The sequence below is a fragment of the Bubalus bubalis genome, chromosome 6 (genome assembly GCF_019923935.1).
Source record: "Bubalus bubalis isolate 160015118507 breed Murrah chromosome 6, NDDB_SH_1, whole genome shotgun sequence".
In the NCBI taxonomy this organism is placed as follows: Eukaryota; Metazoa; Chordata; class Mammalia; order Artiodactyla; family Bovidae; genus Bubalus; species Bubalus bubalis.
Window position 1 is genome coordinate 10,794,703 of NC_059162.1, and position 26,589 is coordinate 10,821,291.

General features: G+C 40.2%; 1 protein-coding gene across 4 annotated transcripts in view; it reads left to right on the forward strand.

The window, feature by feature from the left end:
* Positions 1–26,589, forward strand: part of LOC102412377 (gamma-interferon-inducible protein 16) — a 112,474-nt gene that overhangs the window by 49,160 nt on the left and 36,725 nt on the right. Inside the window, exon 1 of one of the 4 annotated variants that reach the window (XM_025287558.3) lies at positions 20,450–20,695. The exons of 1 other annotated variant lie outside the window; for it this stretch is intronic. The gene's annotated coding sequence lies outside the window, so the exon portion shown is untranslated. Of the gene's footprint in view, positions 1–20,449; positions 20,696–26,589 lie in introns of those variants that run through there. 2 more of the 4 variants (XM_045165989.1, XM_006060338.4) reach the window with 2 other exon arrangements.

Sequence of the window (26,589 nt, forward strand, 5' to 3'; positions counted from 1 at the left end):
CGCATACAGGGTTATCATTACAATCTTTCTAAATTCCATATATATGTGTTAGTATACTGTATTGGTGTTTTTCTTTCTGAATTACTTCACTCTGTATAATAGGTTCCAGTTTCATCCACCTCATTAGAACTGATTCAAATGTATTCTTTTTAATGGCTGAGTAATATTCCATTGTGTATATGTACCACAGCTTTCTTATCCATTCATCTGCTGATGGACATTTAGGTTGCTTCCATGTCCTGGCTATTATAAACAGGGCTGCAATGAACATTGGGGTACACGTGTCTCTTTCAATTCTGGTTTCCTCGGTGTGTATGCCCAGCAGTGGGATTGCTGGGTCATATGGCAGCTCTATTTCCAGTTTTTTAAGGACTCTCCACACTGTTCTCCAGAGTGGCTGTACTAGTTTGCATTCCCACAAACAGTGTAAGAGGGTACCCTTTTCTCCACACCCCATCCAGCATTTATTACTTGTGAACTTTTGGATAGCAGCCATTCTGACTGGCGTGAAATGGTATGTCATTGTGTTTTGATTTGCATTTCTCTGATAATGAGTGATGTTGAGCATCTTTTCATGTGTCTGTTAGCTATTTGTATGTCTTCTTTGGAGAAATGTCTGTTTAGTTCTTTGGCCCACCTTTTGATTGGGTTGTTTATTTTTCTGGATTGAGCTTCAGGAATTGCTTGTATATTTTTGAGATTAATTCTTTGTCCATTGCTTCGTTTGCTATTATTTTCTCCCATTCTGAAGGCTGTCTTTTCACCTTGCTTATAGATTCCTTTGTTGTGCAGAAGGTTTTAATTTTAATTGGGTCCCATTTGTTTATTTTTGCTTTTATTTCCAATATTCTGGGAGGTGGGTCATAGAGGATCCTACTCTGGTTTATGTGTGAGTTTAGACTTAAAATTTTTTTTTTTAATTTATTTAGGCTGCACTGAGTCTTCATTGCTGCATGTGGGATTTTTCCTACTTGCTGCAAGGAGGGGCTTCCTTCTCTTCATTGAGGTCTGAAGCTTTCTTGTTGCGATAACTTCTCCTATTGAAAAGCACAGTCTCTATAGGGTGCAGGGGCTTCACCTGTTGCTGCATGCAGACTCAGTACTTGTGGCAAAGGAATGGGCTAAGTTCCCCTGCTTCATGTAGAGGGATTGAACCCTTGTCCCCTGCATTGCCAGGTAAATTCTTAGCCACTGGACCACCAGGGAAGTCCTGAGTTTAGACTTGATTTTGCTCCTTCAGCTTTTACACAGATCAGAGAGATTAATATTCTTTAATGAAACCCATTTGATTCACTAAATCATTACATTATACAGCAAACTGGGAAAAAAAAAAAAAAAAAAAACCAGAAAACACTAGTTACAATTTCCGGTAAGGATCTTGAACAGTCTGAGGTTGTTGCTTCCTCTCCGGTAGAATGTTTATCTCTGTGTTGAGCTGTGTGAAAACTGAAGTGGGGAGGGGTGTGGTGAGAAAGGCCTAGAAAGGGTGGATGTGGGTGAATGTGGGTGTTCAGTTCAGTTCAGTTCAGTTCAGTCACTCAGTCATGTCCAAATCTTTGCGACCCTATGAATTGCAGCACGCCAGGCCTCCCTGTCCATCACCAACTCCCGCAGTTCACCCAAACTCATGTCCATCGAGTCGGTGATGCCATCCAGCCATCTCATCCTCTGTCGTCCCCTTCTCCTCCTGCCCCCAATCCCTCCCAGCATCAGAGTCTTTTCCAATGAGTCAACTCTTTGCATGAGGTGGCCAAAGTATTGGAGTTTCAGCTTTAGCATCATTCCTTCCAAAGAACACCCAGGACTGATCTCCTTTAGAATGGACTGATTGGATCTCCTTGCAGTCCAAGGGACTCTCAAGAGTCTTCTCCAACACCATAGTTCAAAAGAATCAATTCTTTGGCACTCAGCTTTCTTCACAGTCCAACTCTCGCATCCATACATGAGCACTGGAAAAACCATAGCCTTAACTAGACGGACCTTTGGCAAGGTAATGTCTCTGCTTTTGAATATGCTATCTAGGTTGGTCATAACTTTCTTCCAAGGAGTAAGCGTCTTTTAATTTCATGGCTGCAGTCACCATCTGCAGTGATTTTGGAGCCCCCCCAAAAAAAGTCTGACACTGTTTCCACTGTTTCCCCATCTATTTGCCATGAAGTGATGGGACCAGGTGCCATGATCTTCATTTTCTGAATGTTGAGCTTTAAGCCAACTTTTTCACTCTCCTCTTTCACTTTCATCAAGAGGCTTTTTAGTTCCTCTTCACTTTCTACCATAAGGGTGGTGTCATCTGCATATCTGAGGTTATTGATCTTTCTCCAGCCAATCTTGATTCTAGCTTGTGCTTCTTCCAGCCCAGCGTTTCTCATGATGTACTCTGCATATAAGTTAAATAAGCAGGGTGACAATATATAGCCTTGACATACTCCTTTTCCTATTTGGAACCAGTCTATCATTCCATGTCCAGTTCTAGCTGTTGCTTCCTGACCTGAATATAGGTTTCTCAAGAGGCAGGTCAGGTGGTCTAGTATTCCCATCTCTTGAAGAATTTTCCACAGTTTATTGTGATCCACATAGTCAAAGGCTTTGGCATAGTCAATAAAGCAGAAATAGATGTTTTTCTGGAATTCTCTTGCTTTTTCCATGATCCATCGGATGTTGGCAATTTGATCTCTGGTTCTTCTGCCTTTTCTAAAACCAGCTTGACTATCTGGAAGTTCACGGTTCATGTATTGCTGAAGTCTGGCTTGGAGAATTTTGACCATTACTTTACTAGCATGTGAGATGTGGATGTAGGGTTTGTTTATTTGATCTGTCTGTACTCCCCCCAAAAAAGATTTCTGTATATTGGTGTGTCAAATATACAAATTATTTGCAAATATTCCAAAAGACAAGGCAGAGTGATATAAAGAGAATGGGCATTTAACAGAAAACAACTGACTTTAAATTCTGTCTCCACCACTAACTAGCTGGGTTGTTGTTGTTGGTCAGTCACTCAGTCATGTCCAACTTTTTGCGATCCCGTGGACTGCATCATGCCAGGCTTCCCTGTCCTTCACCATCTCTTGGAGCTTCTCAAATTCATGTCCATTGAGTCAGCGATACCATCCAACCATTTCCTCCTCTGTCGTCCCCTTCTCCTCCTGCCTACAATCTTTCCCAGCATCAGAGTCTTTTCTAATGAGACAGCTCTTTGCGTCAGGTGGCCAAAGTATTGGAGCTTCAGCTTCAGCATCAGTCCTTCCAGTGAATATTCAGGACTGGTTTCCTTTAGGATGAACTGGTTGGATCTCCTTGCAGTCCAAGGGACTCTCAAGAGTCTTCAACACCACAGTTCAAAAATATCAATTTTTTGGCATTCAGACTTCTTTATGGTCTGTCTCTCACATCCATATATGACTACTGGAAAAACCATAGCTTTGACTATATAGACCTTTGTTGGCAAAGTAATGTTTCTGTTTTTTTAATGTGCTGTCTAGGTTTGTCATAGCTTTTCTGCCAAGGAGCCTACATCTTTTAATTTCATGGTTGCAGTCACCATTTTTAGTGATTTTGGAGCCCAAGAAAATAAAATAAAGTCTGTCACTGTTTCCATTGTTTCCCCATATATTTGCCATGAAGTGATGGGACTGGATGCCATGATCTTTGTTTTTGGTATGTTGAGTTTTAAGCCAGCTTTTGCACTCTTCTCTTTCACTCTCATCAAGAGGCTTTTTAGTTCCTCTTTGCTGTCTGTCATAAGCGTGGTGTCACCTGCTTATCTGAAGTTATTGATATATCTCCTGGCAGTCTTGATTCCAGCTTGTGCTTCATCCAGTCTGGCATTTCATATGATATACTCTGCATATAAGTTAAATAAGCAGAGTGACAATATACAGCCTTGCTGTACTCCTTTCCCAATTTGGAACCAGTCTGTTTTTCCACGTCTGTTTCTAACTGTTGCTTCTCATCCCACATACAGGTGTCACAGGAGGCAGGCAAGGTGGTCTGGTATTCCCATCTTTTTAAGAATTTTCCATAGCTTGTTGTCCTTGAGCAGTTGCATTAACCTTTTTCAATTTCAGTTCCCTTATCGATGAGATGTAGTTAATGTTTAATGTCTTTACCACATAGTATGTTGTGAAGTTACTTGAGAAAATATTTGGAGGGACTAGATGGGGAAACAGTGTGAACAGTGTCAGACTTTATTTTTCTGGGCTCCAAAATCACTGCAGATGGTGACTGCAGCCATGAAATTAAAAAGACGCTTACTCCTTGGAAGGAAAGTTATGACCAACCTAGATAGCATATTCAAAAGCAGAGACATTACTTTGCCAACAAAGGTCTGTCTAGTCAAGGCTTTGGTTTTTCCAGTAGTCATGTATGGATGTGAGAGTTGGACTGTGAAGAAGGCTGAGCGCCAAAGAATTGATGCTTTTGAACTGTGGTGTTGGAGAAGACTCTTGAGAGTCCCTTGGACTGCAAGGAGATCCAACCAGTCCATTCTGAAGAAAATCAGCCCTGGGATTTCTTTGGAAGGAATGATGCTAAAGCTGAAACTCCAATACTTTGGCCACCTCATGCAAAGAGTTGACTCATTGGAAAAGACTCTGATGCTGGGAGGGATTGGGGGCAGGAGGAGAAGGGGATGACAGAGGATGAGATGGCTGGATGGCATCACCAACTCGATGAACGTGAGTCTGAGTGAACTCCGGGAGTTGGTGATGGACAGGGAGGCCTGGCGTGCTGCAATTCATGGGGTCGCAAAGAGTTGGACACGACTGAGCGGCTGAACTAAACTGAACTGAGGACTTAGTGGCTAGAGATAAAGTTTAGCTCTCTGTGCCAGAGGCAATCAGAGACTCCAGGAAATATATGGCTTATAGACTACTTATTGTAGATAGTCCTTGGAATTGACTATTTTATTCTATTGACCCAGGATTCCATTTTTGTATTCCCTCTTACTGAAATCTAATTCTTTCTGATAAGACCATTCCAGTGTCTTTTTCCTTAATGGAAGCTTCCCAAATTCTCTTAGTTGTAAGTAATTAAATCTACTTCTGAAATATTATTATGTCTTAATGTAAGTTGTGTTTGAAATTTTGTGTAAAATTAATAGATCCTTAGGATGAGCAAGTGGGAAGGTACTATAATCAGCATCTAGTAGAGCCCATTATGTTTTAGTTTAATCTTTAAAAAAATTTTGTTATTTTTTAAACTGAAGTATAGTTGATTTTTACTTCCTCTAGATAATCAAGTTCCACCGTCTTCTCAGCGCTCCGCCGGGGCGATCGGAGGGCCTCACTAAACCATCCAATCTGTAGTAGCGACGGGCGGTGTGTACAAAGGGCAGGGACTTAATCAACGCAAGCTTATGACCCGCACTTACTGGGAATTCCTCGTTCGTGGGGAATAATTGCAATCCCAGATCCCCATCATGGATGGGGTTCAACGGGTTACCCGCGCCTGCTGGCGTAGGGCAGGCACACGCTGAGCCAGTCAGTGTAGCACGCTGCAGCCCCGGACATCTAAGGGTGTCACAGACCTGTTATTGCTCAATCTTGGGTGGCTGAATGCCACTTGTCCCTCTAAGAAGTTGGGGGACGCCGACCGCTTGGGGGTCGAGTAACTAGTTAGCATGCCAGAGTCTTGTTCGTTATCGGAATTAACCAGACAAATCGCTCCACCAACTAAGAACGGCCTGATGTTCAAGCTGGTTTTAGAAAAGGCAGAGGAACCAGAGATCAAATTGCCAACATCCACTGGATCATGGAAAAAGCAAGAGAGTTCCAGAAAAACATCTATTTCTGCTTTATTGACTATGCCAAAGCCTTTGACTGTGTGGATCACAATAAACTGTGGAAAATTCTTCAAGAGATGGGAATACCAGACCACCTGATCTGCCTCTTGAGAAATTTGTATGCAGGTCAGGAAGCAACAGTTAGAACTGGACATGTAACAACAGACTGGTTCCAAATAGGAAAATGAGTTCGTCAAGGCTGTATATTGTCACCCTGTTTATTTAACTTATATGCAGAGTACATCATGAGAAACGCTGGATTGGAAGAAACACAAGCTGGAAACAAGATTGCCGGGAGAAATATCAGTCACCTCAGATATGCAGATGACACCACCCTTATGGCAGAAAGTGAAGAAGAACTAAAAAGCCTCTTGATGAAAGTGAGAAAGAAGAGTGAAAAAGTTGGCTTAAAGCTCAACATTCAGAAAATGAAGATCATGGTATCTGGTCCCACCACTTCATGTGAAGTAGATGGGGAAACAGTGGAAACAGTGTCAGACTTTATTTTTCTGGGCTCCAAAATCTCTACAGATGGTGACTGCAGCCATGAAATTAAAAGACGCTTACTCCTTGGAAGGAAGGTTATGTCCAACCTAGATAGTATATTCAAAAGCAGAGACATTACTTTGCCAAAAAGGGTCCGTCTAGTCAAGGCTATGGTTTTTCCTGTGGTCATGTATGGATGTGAGAGTTGGACTGTGAAGAAGGCTGAGCGCCGAAGAATTGATGCTTTTGAACTGTGGTGTTGGAGAAGACTTTTGAGAGTCCCTTGGACTGCAAGGAGATCAACCAGTCCATTCTGAAGGAGATCAGCCCTGGGATTTCTTTGGAAGGAATGATGCTAAAGCTGAAACTCCAGTACTTTGGCCACCTCATGTGAAGAGTTGACTCATTGGAAAAGACCCTGATGCTGGGAGGGATTGGGGGCAGGAGGAGAAGGGGACAACAGAGGATGAGATGGCTGGATGGCATCACCGACTCGATGAACGTGAGTCTGAGTGAACTCTGGAAGTTGGTGATGGACAGGGAGGCCTGGCGTGCTGCGATTCAAGGGGTCGCAAAGAGTCGGACACGACTGAGTGACTGATCTGATCTGATAGTTGATTTACATTGTTGCACCAAACTCTGCTGTATAGCAAAGTGACTCAGTTATATACAAATAGAAATTCTTTTTAATATTCTTTTCCATAAACAAGAATGAAATAATGTCATCTGTAGCAACATGGATGCAGCTAGAGAATATCATATTAAGTGAAGTTAATTTAATCTTTCTTGTCATCAAATGAATGTTACTATGGATGAGATTTCAAACAGTGTTACAGGATGATAAAGAGAATTATGATAGATAGCATTCTTTAGGCGGGTTGATACTGAGTCCATGGGCCCAGTCACATAGTCACCCTGGTCCTGGAATTTGTGGCCATTTGGGATTTATGTCCATTCACACAAGTCAGAAAGGGGATCTAGGGGAACTGACTAATTGATAACATGAGAGTCAGAGGGGCTGATTTTCTTGATGTTGTCAAGAGACCAACCTGCCTAAGAAAACAAACTGACCCATTATTAACTAGGTTAACAGTTAACCAATCCTATTCAAAAGCTATTAACAAGTCAAAAGGTATATAATGAGACGTCTTAAAGGGTGGAGGGGTCTCTTCCTACCCCTTTAAGATGTTTATGTCAGAAGTTGTCTCTGTAACTTCTAACTTCAAGTAAAACTGCTATTTTGCTGCAAAGGCCTGAGTGACTGCTTTCCTTTGGTCCTGGAGTGATTTTTTTTTTCCTTGTGAGACTGTGAACCAACACCAAATGTCTCCGAACACTAATCCTTGTATCTGTTCAACCCCCCTCCCGCCCCAGAAACTTTAAGACTTGCTCTCTTCTTGGTGTTTTGTAATTTTAAAAATGATGTGCTTTTATAAGCACATTCATCAAGCTAGATATTATTTCTTTGATAATTTTTTTTTTCCATATTGTCTTGGTTCACTCTTGCTTGGCACCTATTATATATAACCATCTTGATCTGGTTCATATTCACCCAGGCATAAACTTCTACATTTCTCCTTTTCTCTGTCTCATTGTTTTTTAGGTATACACTGAAAAAGAACTCTTCAAATTTATCCTCTACCACTCTATTACATGTAAATTTGTTCTATCACATTTAAAAGACACATCTCTAAAAACTCTTCTGTTAAATTTTTTTTCACATTTGTTAGCATTATCTTTTTGTTTCAATGATACAGTCTCTTCTCCTTTCTCTGATGATTAAATATGTGTGTGTGTGTGTGTGTGTGTATGCAGTTTCCTTTTGTCTCCTCTGTTTCTTTCAAGTTCTTTTCTCTGAATGCTTTGTTCTTTGTCTTTCACTTTAGAGGTTTTTCTGAAGGTGATTCATATTTAAGAGTGAAAAGAGCACGCATACACAATCTTTAAAAGTTACCTATTTTTGTAAAAAAGCTTAAGCTTTAATCTCCTGGCAAACTTCAAGTATACATTACAGTATTATTAGCTATAGTCACCATAGTGTATTTTAGATCCTTAAATATTACCTATTGTTAAATATTTTTTAATTAAAAAAATAAGACAGAAGAACTTTCTTCTAAGCATACAAAACCAAGAGAATGATTGGCTGTCTCTGTGAATATGTATGTACATGATGTATGCTAATGCATACATGTATGTGTATGTATATGTACATATGTGTGTGTTTGAGCCATAAAAGCCTAAAGGATGAGATGAATATTATTCAGCTGAATTGCCAATGCCAAAGATTGATGTTAATCTGCAAATTGATTATTGTCATTTCCTCTAATATTGAATCCACTGAATTTCCAAGCCAGTTGTGGCCATGGCATGAAATAACTAACTGCACCCTCAGAGAAGTCTAGAATTTGTCTTGCTGTCATAGAACCAGTAACAAATATCTTAACTGTGCTGACATTTCCTCCTCCCTTCCTATCTCTCCTCTCTAACTGAATTATCTTGTTTTGTACAACTGAGTGTCTGTCTCTGTCTCCATGCCATAAGTTTCATCTTCCTGAGAGTGCAGTTCTATAAACCTTAACTAGCTTGGCAAACTGAAGGGTTTTTAGCATTCCTTTGCTTCATGTATTAAAATGTCAACTGCACAGTAAGAATTATTTCTGGAGTTATTTCTCCACTGATATCCAGTAGCATATTGGGCACTTACCGACCTGGGGAGTTCATCTTTCAGTGTCCTATCATTTTGCCTGTTCATATTGTTCATGGGGTTCTCAAGGCAAGAATACTTAAGTGGTTTGCCATTCCCTTCTCCAGTGGACCACATTCTGTCAGACCTCTCCACCATGACCCATCTGTCTTGGGTGGCCCCACATGGCATCATTTAGTTTCATTGAGTTAGACAAGGCTGTGGTCCATGTGATCAGATTGGCTAGTTTTCTGTGACTATGGTTTCAGTGTGTCTGCCCTCTGATGTCCTAACGCAACACCTACCATCTTGGAGCCAAAGCAAAAACAATAACCAGCTGTGGATGTGACTGGTGATAGAAGCAAGGTCTGATGCTGTAAAGAGCAATATTGCATAGGAACCTGAAATGTTAGGTCCATGAATCAAGGCAAATTGGAAGTGGATAAACAGGAGATAGCAAGAGTGAACGTCGACATTCTAGGAATCAGCGAACTAAAATGGACTGGATGGGCGAATTTAATTCAGATGATCATTATATCTACTATTGTGGGCAGGAATCCCTTAGAAGAAATGGAGTAGCCATGATGGGCAACAAAAGAGTCTGAAATGCAATACTTGGATGCAATGTCAAAAACGACAGAATGATCTCTGTTTGTTTCTAAGGCAAACCATTCAATATCACAGTAATCCAAGCCTAGGCCCCAACCAGTAATGCTGAAGAAGCTGACGTTGAACTGTTCTATGAAGACCTACAAGATCTTTTACAACTAACAGCCAAAAAAGACATCCCTTTCATTATAGGGGACTGGAATGCAAAAGTAGGAAGTCAAGAAACACCTGGAGTAACAGGCAAATGTGGCCTTGGAATAAGGAATGAAGCAGGGCAAAGGCTAACAGAGTTTTGCCAAGAGAATGAACTGGTCATAACAAATACCCTCTTCCAACAACACAAGAGAAGACTCTACACATGGACATTACCAGATGGTCAACACCAAAATCAGATTGATTATATTCTTTGCAGCCAAGGAGAAGCTCTATACAGTCAGCAAAAACAAGACCGGGAGCTGACTGTGGCTCAGATCATGAACTCCTTATTGCCAAATTGAAGAAAGTAGGGAAAACCACTAGACCATTCAGGTATGACCTAAATCAAATCCCTTATGATTATACAGTGGAAGTGAAAAATAGATTTAAGGGACTAGATCTGATAGATAGAGTGCCTGATGAACTATGGAAGGAGGTTCATAACATTATACAGGAGACAGGGATCAAGACCATTCCCATGGAAAAGAAATATGGCTTTCTGGGGAGGCCTTACAAATAGCTGCAAAAAGAAGAGAAGTGAAAAGCAAAGGAGAAAAGGAAAGATAAAATCATCTGAATGCAGATATTCAAAGAATAGCAAGGAGAGATAAGAAAGCCTTCCTCAGCGATCAATGCATACAAATAGAGGAAAACAACAGAATGGGAAAGACTAGAGATCTCTTCAAGAAAATTAGAGATACCAAGGGAACATTTCATGCAAAGATTGGCTCGATAAAGGGCAGAAATGGTATGGACCTAACAGAGCAGAAGATATTAAGAAGAGGTGTCAAAATACACAGAAGAACTGTACAAAAAAGATCTTCACGACCCATATAATCACAATGGTGTGATCACTCACCTAGGGCCAGACATCCTGGAATGTGAAGTCAAGTGGGCCTTGGAAAGCATCACTACGAACAAAGCTAGTGGAGGCGATGGAATTCCAGTTGAGCTATTTCAAATTCTGAAAGATGATGCTGTGGAGTGCTGCACTCAATATGCCAGCAAATTTGGAAAATCAGCTGTGGCCACAGGACTGGAAAAGGTCAGTTTTCATTCCAATCCCAAAGAAAGGCAATGCCAAAGAATGCTCAAACTACCACACAATTGCACTAATCTCACACCCTAGTAAAGTAATGCTCAAAATTCTCCAAGCCAGGCTTCAGCAATATGTGAACCGTGAACTTCCTGATGTTCAAGCTGGTTTTAGAAAAGGCAGAGGAACCAGAGATCAAATTGCCAACATCCCCTGGATCATGGAAAAAGCAAGAGAGTTCCAGAAAAACATCTATTTCTGCTTTATTGACTATGCCAAAGCCTTTGACTGTGTGGATCACAATAAACTGTGGAGAATTCTTCAAGAGATGGGAATACCAGACCACCTGACCTGCCTCTTGAGAAACCTATATGCAAGTCAGGAAGCAACAGTTAGCACTGGACATGGAACAACAGACTGGTTCCAAACAGGAAAAGGAGTACGTCATGGCTGTATATTGTCACCCTGCTTTTTTAACTTATATGCAGAGTACATCATGAGAAATGCTGGGCTGGAAGAAGCACAAGCTGGAACCAAGATTGCCGGGAGAAATATTAATAACCTCAGATATGCAGATGACTCCACCCTTATAGCAGAAAGTGAAGAGGAACTAAAAAGCCTCTTGATGAAAATGAAAGAGGAGAGTGAAAAAGGTGACTTAAAGCTCAACATTCAGAAAACTAAGATCATGGCATCTGGTCCCATCCCTTCATGTGAAATAGATGGGAAACAGTGGAAACAGTGTCAAACTTTATTTTTTGGGGCTCCAAAATCACTGCAGATGGTGATTGCAGCCATGAAATTAAAAGACGCTTACTCCTTGGAAGGAAAGTTATGACCAACCTAGGTAGCATATTGAAAAGCAGAGCCATTACTTTGCCAACAAAGGTCGGTCTAGTCAAGGCTATGGTTTTTCCAGTGGTCATGTATGGATGTGAGAGTTGGACTATGAAGAAAACCGAGTGCCAAAGAATTGATGCTTTTGAGCTGTGGTGTTGGAAAAGACTCTTGAGAGTCTCTGCAGGGAGATCCAACCAGTCCATCCTAAAGGAGATCAGTCCTGGGTGTTCTTTAGAAGGACTGATGCTAAAGCTGAAACTCCAATACTTTGGCCACCTCATGCAAAGAGTTGACTCATTGGAAAAGACTCTGATGCTGGGAGGGATTCGGAGCAGTAGGAGAAGGGGATGACAGAGGATGAGATGGCTGGATGGCATCACCGACTTGATGGACGTTAAGTTTGAGTGAATTCCGGGAGTTGGTGGTGGACAGGGAGGCCTGGCGTGCTGCAATTCATGGTGTCTCAAAGCGTTGGACACGACTTAGAAACTGAAGTGAACTGAACTAGGTCCGTCATAACTTTTTTTCCAATGAGTAAATGTCTTTTAATATCATGGCTGCAGTCAGCATCTGCAGTTATTTTCGAGCCCCCCAAAATATAGTCAGCCATATTTTCTATTGTTTCCTCATCTATTTCCCATGAAGTGATGGGACCAGATGTCATGACTTTAGTTTTCTGAATGTTGTGCTTTAACCGAATTTTTCCCTCACCTCTTTCACTCTCATCAAGAGGCTCTTTAGTTCTTCTTGGCTTTCTGCCATAAGGGTGGTGTCATCTGCATATCTGAGGTCATGGATATTTCTCTCGGCAATCTTGATTCCAGCTTGTGCTTCCTCTCGCCCAGCATTTCTCATGATATACTCTGCATATAAGTTAAATAAGCAGGGTGACAATATACAGCCTTGACGTACTCCTTTTCTGATTTGGAACCAGTCTATTGTTTTATTTCCAGTTCTGACTGTTGCTTCCTGACCTGCATACAGGTTTCTCAAGAGGCAGGTCAGGTGATCTGGTATTCCCATGTCTTTCAGAATTTTCCACAATTTGTGGTGATCGTCACAGTCAAAGGCTTTGGCATAATTAATAATGCAGAAATAAATGTTTTTCTGGAAGTCTCTTGCTTTCTTGATGATCCAGCATATGTTAGCAATTTGATCTCTGGTTTCTCTGCCTTTTCTAAAACCAGCTTAAACATCTGGAATTCATGGTTCATGTATTATTGAAGCCTGGTGTGAAGAATTTTGAGCATTACTGTACTAGCGTGTGAGATGAGTGTAATGTGCAGTAGTTTGCACATTCTTTAGCATTGCCTTTCTTTGGGATTGGAATGAAAACTGACCTTTTCCCAGTCTTTTGGCCACTGCTGAGTTTTCCAACATTGCTGGCATTTTGAGTGCAGCAGTTTCACAGCATCGTCTTTTAGGATTTGAAATAGCTTTGCTAGAATTCCATCACCTCCACTAGCTTTGTTCATAGTGATAATTTTCTAAGGCCCACTTGACTTCACATTCCAGGATGTCTAGCTCTAGGTGAGTGTGAGTGATCACGCCATCATGATTATCTGTGTCATGAAGATCTTTTTTGAATAGTTCTTCTGTGTATTCTTGCCACCTCTTCTTAATATCCTCTGCTTCTGTTAGGTCCATCCCATTTCTGTCCTTTATTGAGCCCATCTTTGCATGAAATATTCCCTTGATATCTCTAATTTTCTTGAAGAGATCTCTAGTCTTTCCCTTTCTATTGTTTTCCTCCATTTCTTTGCACTGATCACTGAGGAAGGCTTTCTCATCTCTCCTTGCTGTTTTTAGGAACTCTGCATTCAAATGGGTATGTCTTTCCTTTTCTCCTTTGCTTTTTGTTTCTTTTCTTTTCACAGCTATTTTAAGGTCTCCTCAGATAGCCATTGTGCTTTTTTGCATTTCTTTTTCTTAGAGGTGGTCTTGATCCCTGTCTCCTGTACAATGTTATGTAACTCCAACCATAGTTCATCAGGCATTCTGTCTATCAAATCTAGTCCCTTAAATCTATTTCTCCCTTCCACTGTATAATTGTAAAGGATTTGATTTAGGTCATACCTGAATGGTCTAGTGGTTTTCCCTACTTTCTTCAATATAAGTCTGAATTTGGCAATAAGTTGTTTGTGGTCTGAGGTCCTGGTTTTGTTTTTGCTGACTGTATAGAGCTTCTCCATCTTTGGCTGCAAAGAATATAACCAGTCTGATATTGACGTTGACCATCTGGTGATGTTCATGTGTAGTCTTCTCTTGTGTTGGAAGAATGTGTTTGCTATGATCAGTCCGTTCTCTTAGCAAAACTCTCTTAGCCTTTGCCCTGCTTCATTCCGTATTCCAAGGCCACATTTGCCTGTTACTCCAGGTGTTTCTTGACTTCCTACTTTTGCATTCCAGTCCCCTATAATGAAGAAGACATCTTTTTTGGGTGTTAGTTCTAAAAGGTCTTGTAGGTCTTCATAGAACCATTCAACTTCAGCTTCTTCAACATTACTGATTGGGGCATAGGCTTGGATTACCGTGACATTGAATGGTTTGCCTTGGAAATGAACAGAGATCATTCTGTCATTTTTGAGATTGCATTCAAGTACTGCATTTCAGACTCTTTTGTTTACTATGATGGCTACTCCATTTCTTCTAAGGGATTCTTGCCCATCGTAGTAGATATAATGTTCATCTGAGTTAAATTCACTCATACCAGTCCATTTTAGTTTGCTGATTCCTAAAATGTCGATGTTCACTCTTGCCATCGCCTGTTTGACCACTTCCAATTTGCCTTGATTCATGGACCAAGATTCCTATGCAATATTGCTTTTTACAGCATCAGACCTTGCTTCTATCACCAGTCACACCCAGAACTGGATGTTGTTTTAGCTTTGGCTGTCTCTTCATTCTTTCTGGAATTATTTCTCCACTGATCTCCAGTAGCATATTGGGCACTTGCTGACCTGGAGAGTTCATCTTTCAGTGTTTGAAAGCATCTCCTGTGGAGGTACGGGTCAGCAGTGGACTGCCATAGGGAAAGGGGCTCTGGATGTAGCAGACTGGGTATGGCATAAGTCATCTTGGAGGAGGTAGCCATTAACCCCACCATAGAGCTGCCAGACTTTACACAGGACTGGGAAAAAGACTCTTGGAGGGCACAAAAAGAACCTTGTGTGCACCAGGACCCAGGAAAAAGGAGCAGTGACCCCACAAGAGACTGAACCAGACTTGCCTGTGATTGTCTAGGAGTCTGCAGTGGAGGCGTGGGTAGGTGGTTGCTTGCTGCATGGTTGGGGGCAGTGAGTGTAGCAGTACACGCATGGGATCTTTTGAAGGAGGTCGCCATCATCTTCATTACCTCCACCATAGTTTGAAAGTGAAAGTAAAGTCGCTCAGTCGTGTCCGACTCTTTGCCACCCCATGGACTGTAGTCCAACAGGCTTCTCCATCCGTGGGATTCTCCAGGCAAGAATACTGGATTGGGTTGCCATTTCCTTCTCCAGGAGATCTTCCCAACCCAGGGATCGAACCCAGGTCTCCCGCATTGCAGACAGACGCTTTACCATCTGAGCCATCATAGTTTGGCCTCAGGTAAAAAGCAGGGAGGGAACACAGCTCTGTTCAGTCACTCAATGGTGTCCAACTCTTTGCGACCCCATGAATTGCAGTTCACCAGGCCTCCCTGTCCATCACCAACTCCCGGAGTTCACTCAGACTCACGTCCATCGAGTCAGTGATGCCATCCAGCCATCTCATCTTCTGTCATCCCCTTCTCCTCCTGCCTCCAATCCCTCCCAGCATCAGAGTCTTTTCCAATGAATCAACTCTTTGCATGAGGTGGCTAAAGTACTGGAGTTTCAGCTTTAGCATCATTCCTTCCAAAGAACACCCAGGACTGATCTCCTTTAGAATGGACTGGTTGGATCTCCTTGCAGTCCAAGGGACTCTCAAGAGTCTTCTTCGACACCACAGTTCAAAAGCATCAATTTTTCAGTGCTCAGCTTTCTTCACAGTCCAACTCTCACATCCATATATGAGCACTGGAAAAACCATAGCCTTGACTAGATGGACCTTTGTTGGCAAAGTAATGTCTCTGCTTTTGAATATGCTATCTAGGTTGGTCATAACTTTCCTTCCAAGGAGTAAGCGTCTTTTAATTTCATGGCTGCAGTCACCATCTGCAGTGATTTTGGACCCCAGAAAAATAAAGTCTGACACTGTTTCCATGGTCTCCCCATGTATTTGCCATGAAGTGATGGGACCAGATGCCATGATCTTAGTTTTCTGAATGTTGAGCTTTAAGCCACCTTTTTCACTCTTCTTTCTCACTTTCATAAAGAGGCTTTTTAGTTCTTCTTCACTTTCTGCCATAAGGGTGGTGTCATCTGCATATCTGAGGTTATTGATATTTCTCCCAGCAATCTTGATTCCAGCTTGTGCTTCTTCCAGCACCGTGTTTCTCATGATGTACTCTGCATAGAAGTTAAATAAGCAGGGTGACAATATACAGCCTTGACGAACTCATTTTCCTATTTGGAACCAGTCTGTTGTTCCATGTCCAGGGCTAACTGTTTCTTCCTGACCTGCATAAAGGGTTCTCAAAAGGCAGGTCAGGTGGTCTGGTATTCCCACCTCTTGAAGAATTCTCCACAGTGTATTGTGATCCACACAGTCAAAGGCTTTGGCATAGTCAATAAAGCAGAAATAGATGTTTTTCTGGAACTCTCTTGCTTTTTCCATGATCCAGGGGATGTTGGCAATTTGATCTCTGGTTCTTCTGCCTTTTCTAAAACCAGCTTGAACATCAGGAAGTTCATGGTGCACGTATTGCTGAAGCCTGGCTTGGACAATTTTCAGCATTACTTTACTAGTGTGTGAGATGAGTGCAATTGTGCAGTAGTTTGAGCATTGTTTGGCATTGCATTTCTTTGGGATTGAAATGAAAACTGACCTTTTCCAGTCCTGTGGCCACTGCTGTGTTTTCCAAATTTGCTGGCATATTGAGTGGAGCACTTTCACAGCATCATCTTTCAGGATTTGAAATAGCTCAACTGGAATTCCATCACCTCCACTAGCTTTGTTTGTAGTGATGCTTTCTAAGGCCCACTTGACTTCACATTCCAGGATGTCTGGCCCAAGGTGAGTGATCACACCATCGTGATTATCTGGGTCGTGAAGATCTTTTTTGTACAGTTCTTTTGTGTACTCTTGCCACGTCTTCTTAATATCTTCTGTTTCTCTTAGGTCCATACCATTTCTGTCCTTTATCAAGCCCACCTTTGCATGAAATGTTCCCTTGGTATCTCTAATTTTCTTGAAGAGATCTCTAGTCTTTCCCATTCTGTTGTTTTCCTCTATTTCTTTGCATTGATTGCCGAGGAAGGCTTTCTTATCTCTCCTTGCTATTCTTTGGAACTCTGCATTCAGATGCTTTTATCTTTCCTTTTCTCCTTTGCTTTTTGCTTCTCTTCTTTTCACAGCTATTTGTAAGGCCTCCTCAGACAGCCATTTTTCTTTTTTGCATTTCTTTTCCATGGGGATGGTCTTGATCCCTGTCTCCTGTACAATGTTATGAACCTCCTTCCATAGTTCATCAGACACTCTATCTATCAGATCTAGTCCCTTAAATCTATTTTTCACTTCCACTGTATAATCATAAGGGATTTGATTTAGGTCATACCTGAATGGTCTAGTGGTTTTCCCTACTTTCTTCAATTTGGCAATAAGGAGTTCATGATCTGAGCCACAGTCAGCTCCCGGTCTTGTTTTTGCTGACTGTATAGAGCTTCTCCATCTTTGGCTGCAAAGAATATAATCAATCTGATTTTGGTGTTGACCATCTGGTGATGTCCATGTGTAGAGTCTTCTCTTGTGTTGTTGGAAGAGGGTATTTGCTATGACCAGTGCGTTCTCTTGACAAAACTCTATTAGCCTTTGCTCTGTTTCATTCTGTATTCCAAGGCCACATTTGCCTGTTACTTCAGGTGTTTCTTGACTTCCTACTTTTGCATTCCAGTCCCCTGTAATGAAAAGGACATCCTTTTTGGGTGTTAGTTCTGAAAGGTCTCGTAGGTCTTCATAGAACCATTCAACTTCAGCTTCTTCAGCGTTACTGGTTGGGGCATAGGCTTGGATTACTGTGATATTGAATGGTTTGCATTGGAAATGAACAGAGATCATTCTGTCATTTTTGAGATTGCATCCAAGTACTGCACTTTGGACTCTTTTGTTGACCATGATGGCTACTCCATTTCTTCTAAGCGATTCTTGCCCACAGTAGTAGATATAATGATCATCTGAGTTAAATTCGCCCATTCCAGTCCATTTTAGTTTGCTGATTCCTAGAATGTCGATGTTCATTCTTGCCATCTTCTGTTTGACCACTTCCAATTTGCCTTGATTCATGGACCTAACATTCCAGGTTCCTATGCAATATTGCTCTTTACAGCATTGGACCTTGCTTCTATCACCAGTCACATCCACAACTGGGTACTGTTTTTGGTTTGGCTCCATCCCTTTGTTCTTTTCCATCAACAGAAAATTGGATTAAAGATTTACTGAGCATGGCCTCACCCATCAGAACAAGATCCAGATTCCCCCTGTCAGTCTCTCCAATCAAGAAGCTTCCATAGGCCTCTTATCCTTCTCCATTGGAGGGCAGATAGACTGAAAACCACAATCACAGAAAACTAACAAATCTAACCACATGGACCACGGACTTGTCTAATTCAATGAAACTATGAGCCATACCGTGTAGGATCACCCAAGATGGACAGGCCATGGTGAAGAGTTCTGACAAAATGTACTCCACTGGAGAAGGGAATGGCAAACCACTTCAGGATTCTTGCCTTGAGAACCCCAGAATCAGTATGAACACAACAGTATCAGTGATTTGTGATTCCTGAAAAATAAAGTCTGTCACTGTTTCCATTGTTTCCCCATCTATTTGCCATGAAGTTATGGGACCAGATTCCAATGATCTTAGTTTTCTGAATGTTGAGCTGTATGCTAACTTTTTACTCTTCTCTTTCACTTTCATCAAGAGGCTCTTTAGTTCATCACTTTCTGCCATAAGGGTGGTGTCGTCTGCATATCTGAGGTTACTGATATTTCTCCTGGCAATCTTGATTCCAGCTTGTGCTTCATCCAATACAGTGTTTCTCATAATGTAGTCTGCATATAAGTTAAATAAGCAGGATAACCTTGACATACTCCTTTCCCGATTTGGAACCAGTCTGTTGTTTCATGTCCGGTTGTAACTGTTGCTTCTTGACCTGCATACAGATTTCTCAGGAGGCAGGTCAGGTGGTCTGGTATTCCCATCTTTTTCAGAATTTTCCACAGTTTGTTGTGATCCACACAGTCAAAGGCTTTGGCATAAGCAATAAAGCAGAAGTAGATTTTTTTGGAACTCTCTTGCTTTTTCAATGATCCAGCAGATGTTGGCAATTTGACCGGTTCCCCTGCCTTTTCTAAAACCAGTTTGAACATCTGGAAGTTCATCGTTCACATACTGTTGTAACCTGGCTTGGAGAATTTTGATCATTACTTTACTAGCGTGTGAGATGAGTGAGATAAGGGTGAATGCTTTAGGTTCTATTTAAACCAATAGATAGCTTGTAGAAAACCACTCCCAGGAGTTTCAGACCAAAATAAATAAATAAATAAATAAAAGTAGAAAGATGGCTCTTCCAACTTCTCTTGCCACTGCTACACCAACAACAGGAAACAAGCATTAAGTAGCTGTTGAGGTCCTTTAATGGACTGGAACCTGGTGGTCCGGAGTCGACCGATAAGAAAGTAAAGGAGAGAGAAAAAGTCTGATGTTCCTTGGTTTACGCAGAAAGCCAATAAAGCCCCTGGCACGGGGCTTGCTCTGTTCACAGAGGCCTCAGGTGCCCTCTTGATGGGGTGAAGGTGCAGAGTGCCTTCTTGAGAGGGTCTTAGAAGCCTGGGCAGGAAAGTGAACTCAGAGAGCCTCTGCACTCCAAAGAAATAGCCTGAGAGAGAGAGAGACAAAGCAAGACATGGGACCAAAGCTCTGATGGAGCAAAGGTGTTTTAAGCAACAAGGTGTGGGCATATATACTGTAGTTATTCTCAGCAAAGATAAAGATTAAAATTCCAGACTTCCAAACATAGGTGATCCATATGGGGAGGGAGGAGGGAGGAGGGTTCAGGATGGGGAACACATGTATATCTGTGGCGGATTCATTTTGATATTTGGCAAAACTAATACAGTTATGTAAAGTTTAAAAATAAAATAAAATTAAAAAAAAAATAGAGATAGAGAGTTGTAAATAATCACTTTTACCATATGGTTCACAGGAAGGAAGAGGGTACTTATCACCTTATAGAAAAACTAACGAAGGATATACCTGGATTCTTCAGCCCCGGGGAGAGGCTTGCCTCTCCTTTTAATTCCTGAATTAAATTCCTGAATTAATTCCTGAATATTCAGGAATTAATAAGAAACAGAGGATTCCTGGCAGATACAAAACAGCACACAGGAAGCCTCCTGTTAAATGCTTTCTGACAAGTAGCCAGATGACTCATCTTACTTCTCTTATATTTGAGAGTCATTCAAGTGAATATAGATTTTTAATGACCCACATGTAAATCTTCTGGACAAAAAAGTTCTAATCTTGGAACTCTTTTCATCTATGAACATTTATAATAAAAAAAAAATTTGAGTGTAACCTTGCCATAATTTGTTGTTTTTGAGTAAGATATTTACAGGAAATAAACTGTTTTCTCTGACTGAGGAAATCGAAAGCTAAGAACATTGGTGGGAGGAGTCTAAATACTGTTTCTTAACGTTCTCCTTTCTGGGAAAGCACCGTATGAGGCAGCCAGCACTAAATCAAGGGTTTTGACTAGTCAGTTCCGCTTTTCCTTGTTATCTTTCAAAATACTTATTTTCCCTCTGCCCTTCAGGAGATTATACAATTCTGCAGTTCAGTCTCTAAGAGCTTTACTGATTTATTATCCTACTTAAAATAAACAGTGATTCTTGTATTTCTAAAGATAACCTCAAGATCTGGACTACTGTGGAAGACATCTCGACTGAGGTAAGATGAGTAGGAATTCTTGTTGAGAGCTCTGGGTATCTGGTTGGTAACCTCAAGAGGACAAGGGGAGCTTTAGTCATGAAGAATTGGGGGAGAATGGATTGGTATTAACTATATTCAGAAAAGTGAAAACAGCAGTAACTTGATTCTAAACATTTACTGCCTAGGCAAATAATAGACATTTCATTCTACCACAACTGAAGCCTGAACAAAGGGAGATGCATGTTGACAATAGAAGATATTCAAATGTACTCCCCAGGCAACTATCAGCGTGAGTTATACTTAGAGACAGTACTTGCTTTCGTTCCCTAAAAGATGCACAGGAATCTTAGTGGCTGTGGTGGGGGCCTGGGTAAAAGTCCAGATAGGGACATGATAAAATATCATAAAATAATATTGAGTAAAAAACAGAACCAGATATAAAACTATATTGTGTGATATTATCCTAATTTTTGAAAACACACACACACACACAGAGCAGAGCAGATAAGTTTCAATTCCACAAATGCAGTTATACAAAACATGGCTTCTTTACCTCCCTCAAGACAGTTAATTTTTCTTTCAGACTTTTATACCTGCTGCCAGAGTTGTTATTTCACTCTCCTTTAGAATTACTTTCTGCTTTCCTGAAAATTAATGACTTTTTTTCTGGTGGCACAGCATAGGAGAGATGCAGGGAGAGGCAATTACAAGCAGATTTCTATTGTCTACTTTTAGAGCTGTTTAAAGACTTTCTGAATGACCTGGTGCAATAATATTTTATATGTGCTTGACTAGAATATAAGATTTTTAATATTAATTTCAGAATCTTCTGTATGTTAGATAAACAATCTTAATCATACTATTATATTTACTTTTAGTAGGTAAATAGACAATTAAAACTGTTTTATCTCCCTAGGAGTTGTACCTTTTATTATTGTGTTGTGCTCTGATGATAGTTTTTATTTCAGATCTGTTTAAAGCCAGATTACATAGATAGACTGCTTTTCTTTTAGGTACTCTTTACATATTTTAGATAGTCTTTTCATATTTAGGTACTCTTTATCATATTTTATCTCCGGGAGGTGGTGATGGACAGGGAGGCCTGGCGTGCTGCGATTCATAGGGTCACAAAGAGTCGGACACGACTGAGCGACTGATCTGATCTGATGATAAAATATTTTTCTTTTATTTTCCCACCATCAAATGATCTTCTGTTAAAAATACATTGGCAGATTTCCTAAATCCAAGTTGACCAAGTTTTCACTTAAGTTTAACCACTTAGATTCTTTGTGTCTATGCTGACAGTTAACATATATTATCTTGTTTCTTCTATTCATTTCAATGTATGATACTTCTATATTCTTTCTTGATTTTTTTTTTTGAGGGGGAGGAGTTAGCATTTTTGGTTTGGCTTTTTACTCATGCTCCTATCTTACTTAACGTTTAAGACAAATATGTTAGTGTACTGTCATATTCTTTGTCTTTCCTCCCTCCCTCCACCATGTTGATATACTTCCTGCTTCTTTTTTCTTTAAACTGAGCTTTATTAATTTTAAGACATAGATAGACACACCTGATCAGGTTTTCACTTTTATTTACCTTTCAGCTTACAGTTTTTCTTGACTTCCTTATATGTGGTGTGTATGCTCAGTTGCTCAGTCGTGACTTTTTGTGATCGCATGGATTATCACCCACCAGGCTCCTCTGTCCATGGAATTTTCCAGGCAAGAATATTGGATTGGGTAGTCATTCCCTTCTCCAGGGGATCTTTCTGACCCAGGAATCAAACCTGTGTCTCTTGCGTCTCCTGCACTGGCAGGCAGATTCTTTACCACTGAGCTACCTGGGAAGCTCCAGCTTCCTTATATATTAGCCTTTTATTGACTAGTTACTTCCAATAGATATCTCCACGTGATCTTTGCCTGTCAAAACTACTAAGGCCTTGAATACAGGAAAATAGTTTTTGAAATCCTCATATTTAAATATCATTTTGACTAGATTAAAAATCCTACTCTAAAAATTATTTTTCCCTCAAGGTAGATGAGCAGTACCTTGTCTAATACCCCTGGGACTAGATATGTTGTGAAATTCTGATCTGGAAAGTTCAGAAAATGCTATTTAATTACTGAATCTTATTTTTTATTTGGGGAGAAGGGGCTAAAGTTTGCATTTTATTATTTTTCTTCCAGTTTTTTTGAGCCATAATTGACATACACCACCATATAAATTTAAGATATACTGCATAGTGATCTGATTTATACACTGCTGCTGCTGCTGCTAAGTCACAGCATGAAGTAATAAGCACAATAACTATAGTGAGCATCCATCATGTCATATAGGTGCAAAATTAAAGACGTACAAAAAGATTTCTTTTTCTTGTAATGAGAATTAAGTTTACTCTCACAATAACTTTCATATATAACATGCAGCAGTCATAATTATATTTATCATGTTGTACATTACATCCCTAGTACTTATTTATCCTATAGCTTTGAAGTTTGTACGTTTCGCCTACCTTCATCCAATTTCCCTTCCCCCACCACACCCTGATTACTGGTTACCATCTTTTGCTATGAGTTTGTTTTTGCAATGTAATTGACCTAAGAAATTGTGTTGGTTGTTATAACATGACATCAGATCAGATCAGTCACTCAGTCGTGTCGGACTCTTTGCGACCCCATGAATCGCAGCACGCCAGGCCTCCCTGTCCATCACCAACTCCCGGAGTTCACTCAGACTCACGTCCGTTGAGTCAGTGATGCCATCCAGCCATCTCATCCTCTGTCGTCCCCTTCTCCTCCTGCCCCCAATGCCCCCCGGCATCAGAGTCTTTTCCAATGAGTCAGCTCCTCGCATGAGGTGGCCAAAGTACTGGAGTTTCAGCTTTGGTATCATTCCTTCCAAAGAAATCCCAGGGCTGATCTCCTTCAGAATGGACTGGTGATTCGATATTTCTTTTTTTAAGTGTATTTATTTTAATTGGAGAATAATTACTTTGCAATATTGTGATGGTTTTTGCCATACAGCAGCATGAATCGGCCACAAGCATACATGTGACCCCCCATCCTGAACCCCACTCCCACTTCTCTCCCCACCCTGTCCCTCTGGGTTGTCCCAGATCATCGGGTGCCCTGCTTCATGCATCAAACTTGCACTGGCCATCTATTTTACATATGATAATGTACATGTTTCAGTGCTATTCTCTCAAATCATCCCAACCTCACCTTCTCCCACTGAGTCCAAAAGTTTGCTCTTTACATCTGTGTCTCCTTTGCACCCTGCATGTAGGATCATCAGTACCATCTTTCTAAATGATATTTCTATACATTTCAAACCAATCACCATAAGTCTAGCTATGATTGTCACCATACATACTTGTCACCATATTGCATTCTTATTGATTATATTCCCTACACTGTACATTTATATTACATTATGTGCATTATTATATTATATACATTACCTACACATGACTCATTTATTTTGCAACTGGAAGTTTGCACATGTTAATCTCCCTCACCTATTTCTTTGCTTCTGCTATACCCTGCTTCTGGAGAACACCTATTTGTTCTCTGTGCCTATAATTGTTTGTTTTTGATATGTTTGTTCATTTGAATTTTTTAGATTGTATATCACATGAAATCATAAAATATTTGTCTTTTTTCTGTCTGGCTTATTTCACTCAGAGTAATATCCTCTAGGTCCATCCATATTGTTGCACATGGCAAGATTGCATTTTTTTAATGACTGAGTAATAACCCATCATATATATTTGCCATGTCTTCTTTATCTATTCATCCACTGAAGGGCATTTAGGTTGTTTCTGTATTTTGGTTATTGCAAATAGCCATGAATATTGGGGTGCGTATATGTTTTCTAATAGTATTTTTAATTTTTTTGGATAGGTACTCAGGAGTGGTATTTCTGGATCATATGGTAGTTTTATTCTTCATTTTTTGCAAATCTCCATGTTGTTTTCCATAGTGGATACACCAATTTACATTCCCACCAACAGCGCACAAGGGTTCTCTTTTCTCTGCATCCTCATGAAGACTTGTTATTTTTCACTGTTTGACACGATAACTATTGTGACAGGTGTGAGATGATATCTCACTGTAATTTTGACTGCATTTTGCTGATGATTAGTAATGTTAAGCAACTTTTCATGAGCCTGTTGGCCATCTGTATGTTTTCCTCCGAAAGATATTCCTTCAGTCCCTCTACTGATTTTTTAACTGTGTTGCTTGCTTGTTTGATGTTGAGTTGTATGAATTCTTTGTATATTTTGGATATCAACCCATTATCAGATATATTGTTTACAAATAAAGTCTCCCATTCAGTATGTGGCCTTCTGGTTTTGTTGATAGCTCCCTTTGCTGTGCAAAAGATTTTTAGTTTGATGAAATCCTATCTTTTTATTTTAATTTTTGTTTCCCTTACCTGAGAAGATATATCCAAAAAACTATAATGAAGACTGCTGTCAAGGAGTATAGTGCTAGTTTTCTTCTAGAAGTTTTATGGTTTTAAGTCTTCCATTTAAATCTTTAATTCATTTTGAATTTATTTTTGTACACGGTGTCAGAAAGTAGACCAGTTTGACTTTTTTCACATAGCTGTCCACTTTTCTCAACACCACTTGTTGAGGCTGTCTTTTATGCATTGTAATTCTTGCCACCTTTATCAGATTAATTACCCTTGAAGTGTGGATTCATTTCTAGAATCTATTTAATTCCATTGATCTAGGTATATGTTTTTGTTTTGTCACTCTTCTGTTTTGATTAGTGTAGCTTTGTAGTATAATTTGATATCAGGGAGTGTTGTACCTCCAGGCTTGTTCTTCTTTCTTTAAATTGTTTTGGTTATTTGAGGCCTCTTGTGCTTCCATACAAGTTTTCAAATTTTTTGTTCTAGTTCTGTGAAAAATGCTACTGGTAATTTGATCAGGATTGCATTGGATCTGTATGGTGCCTTGGGTAGAAAAGTGACTTTAATAATATTAATTCTTTAAATCCATATTTTTCTATCTGTTTGTGTCATCTTCAATTTCTTTCATCAGTGTTTTGTAGTTTTCCAAAAAGAGGTCTTCTATTTCCTTAGTCAAATTTATTCCTATGTATTTTGTTCTTTTTGATGTGATTGTAAATGGGGTTGTTTCTTAATTTCTGTTTTTGATAGTTCATGCTACTGTATAGAAATGCAACAGATTTCTGTACTAACTGTGAGGGTTTTTTAAAATTTATTTATTTTTTAATTGGAGGAAAATTGCTTTACAATTTTGTGTTGGTTTCTGCCATACAAAAAGGTGAATCGGTCATAATTGTATATATATCTCTTCTTTCTTGAGCCTCCTTCCTCCCCCAACCCCACCCCTCCAGGTGTTCACAGAGTGCCAGGCTGGGCTCCCTGTGTTATGTAGCAACTTCCCACCAGCTATCTATTTTACACACGATAGTGTATATATGTTGATGCTACTTTCTCTATTTGTCCCACTATCTCCTTACCCCTCTATGTGCACAAGTCTTTTCTCTACATCTGTGCTTTCATTCCTTCCTTGTGAATAATTTCATCGGTACCATCTTTCTAGACTCCATATATATGTGTTAACATATGATATTTGTTTTTCTCTTTCTACTTCACTCTGTATAATAGGCTCTAGGATCATCCACCTCATTAGAACTGACTCAAATGAAGAGTTAGAGCTTGAGCAAATTCCGGGGGATAGTGAAAAACAGGGAAGCCTGGCATGCTGCTCTTCATGGGGTCGCCAAGAGTCAGACATGACTTAGCGACTAAATAACAGCAAATGGTGTTAAAAAGTGTTATAGTTTCAACAATTTTTTTGTTCTATTCTGTGAAAAATACCTTTGGTAGTTTAACAGGGATTGCATTGAATCTGTAGATTGCTTTAGGTA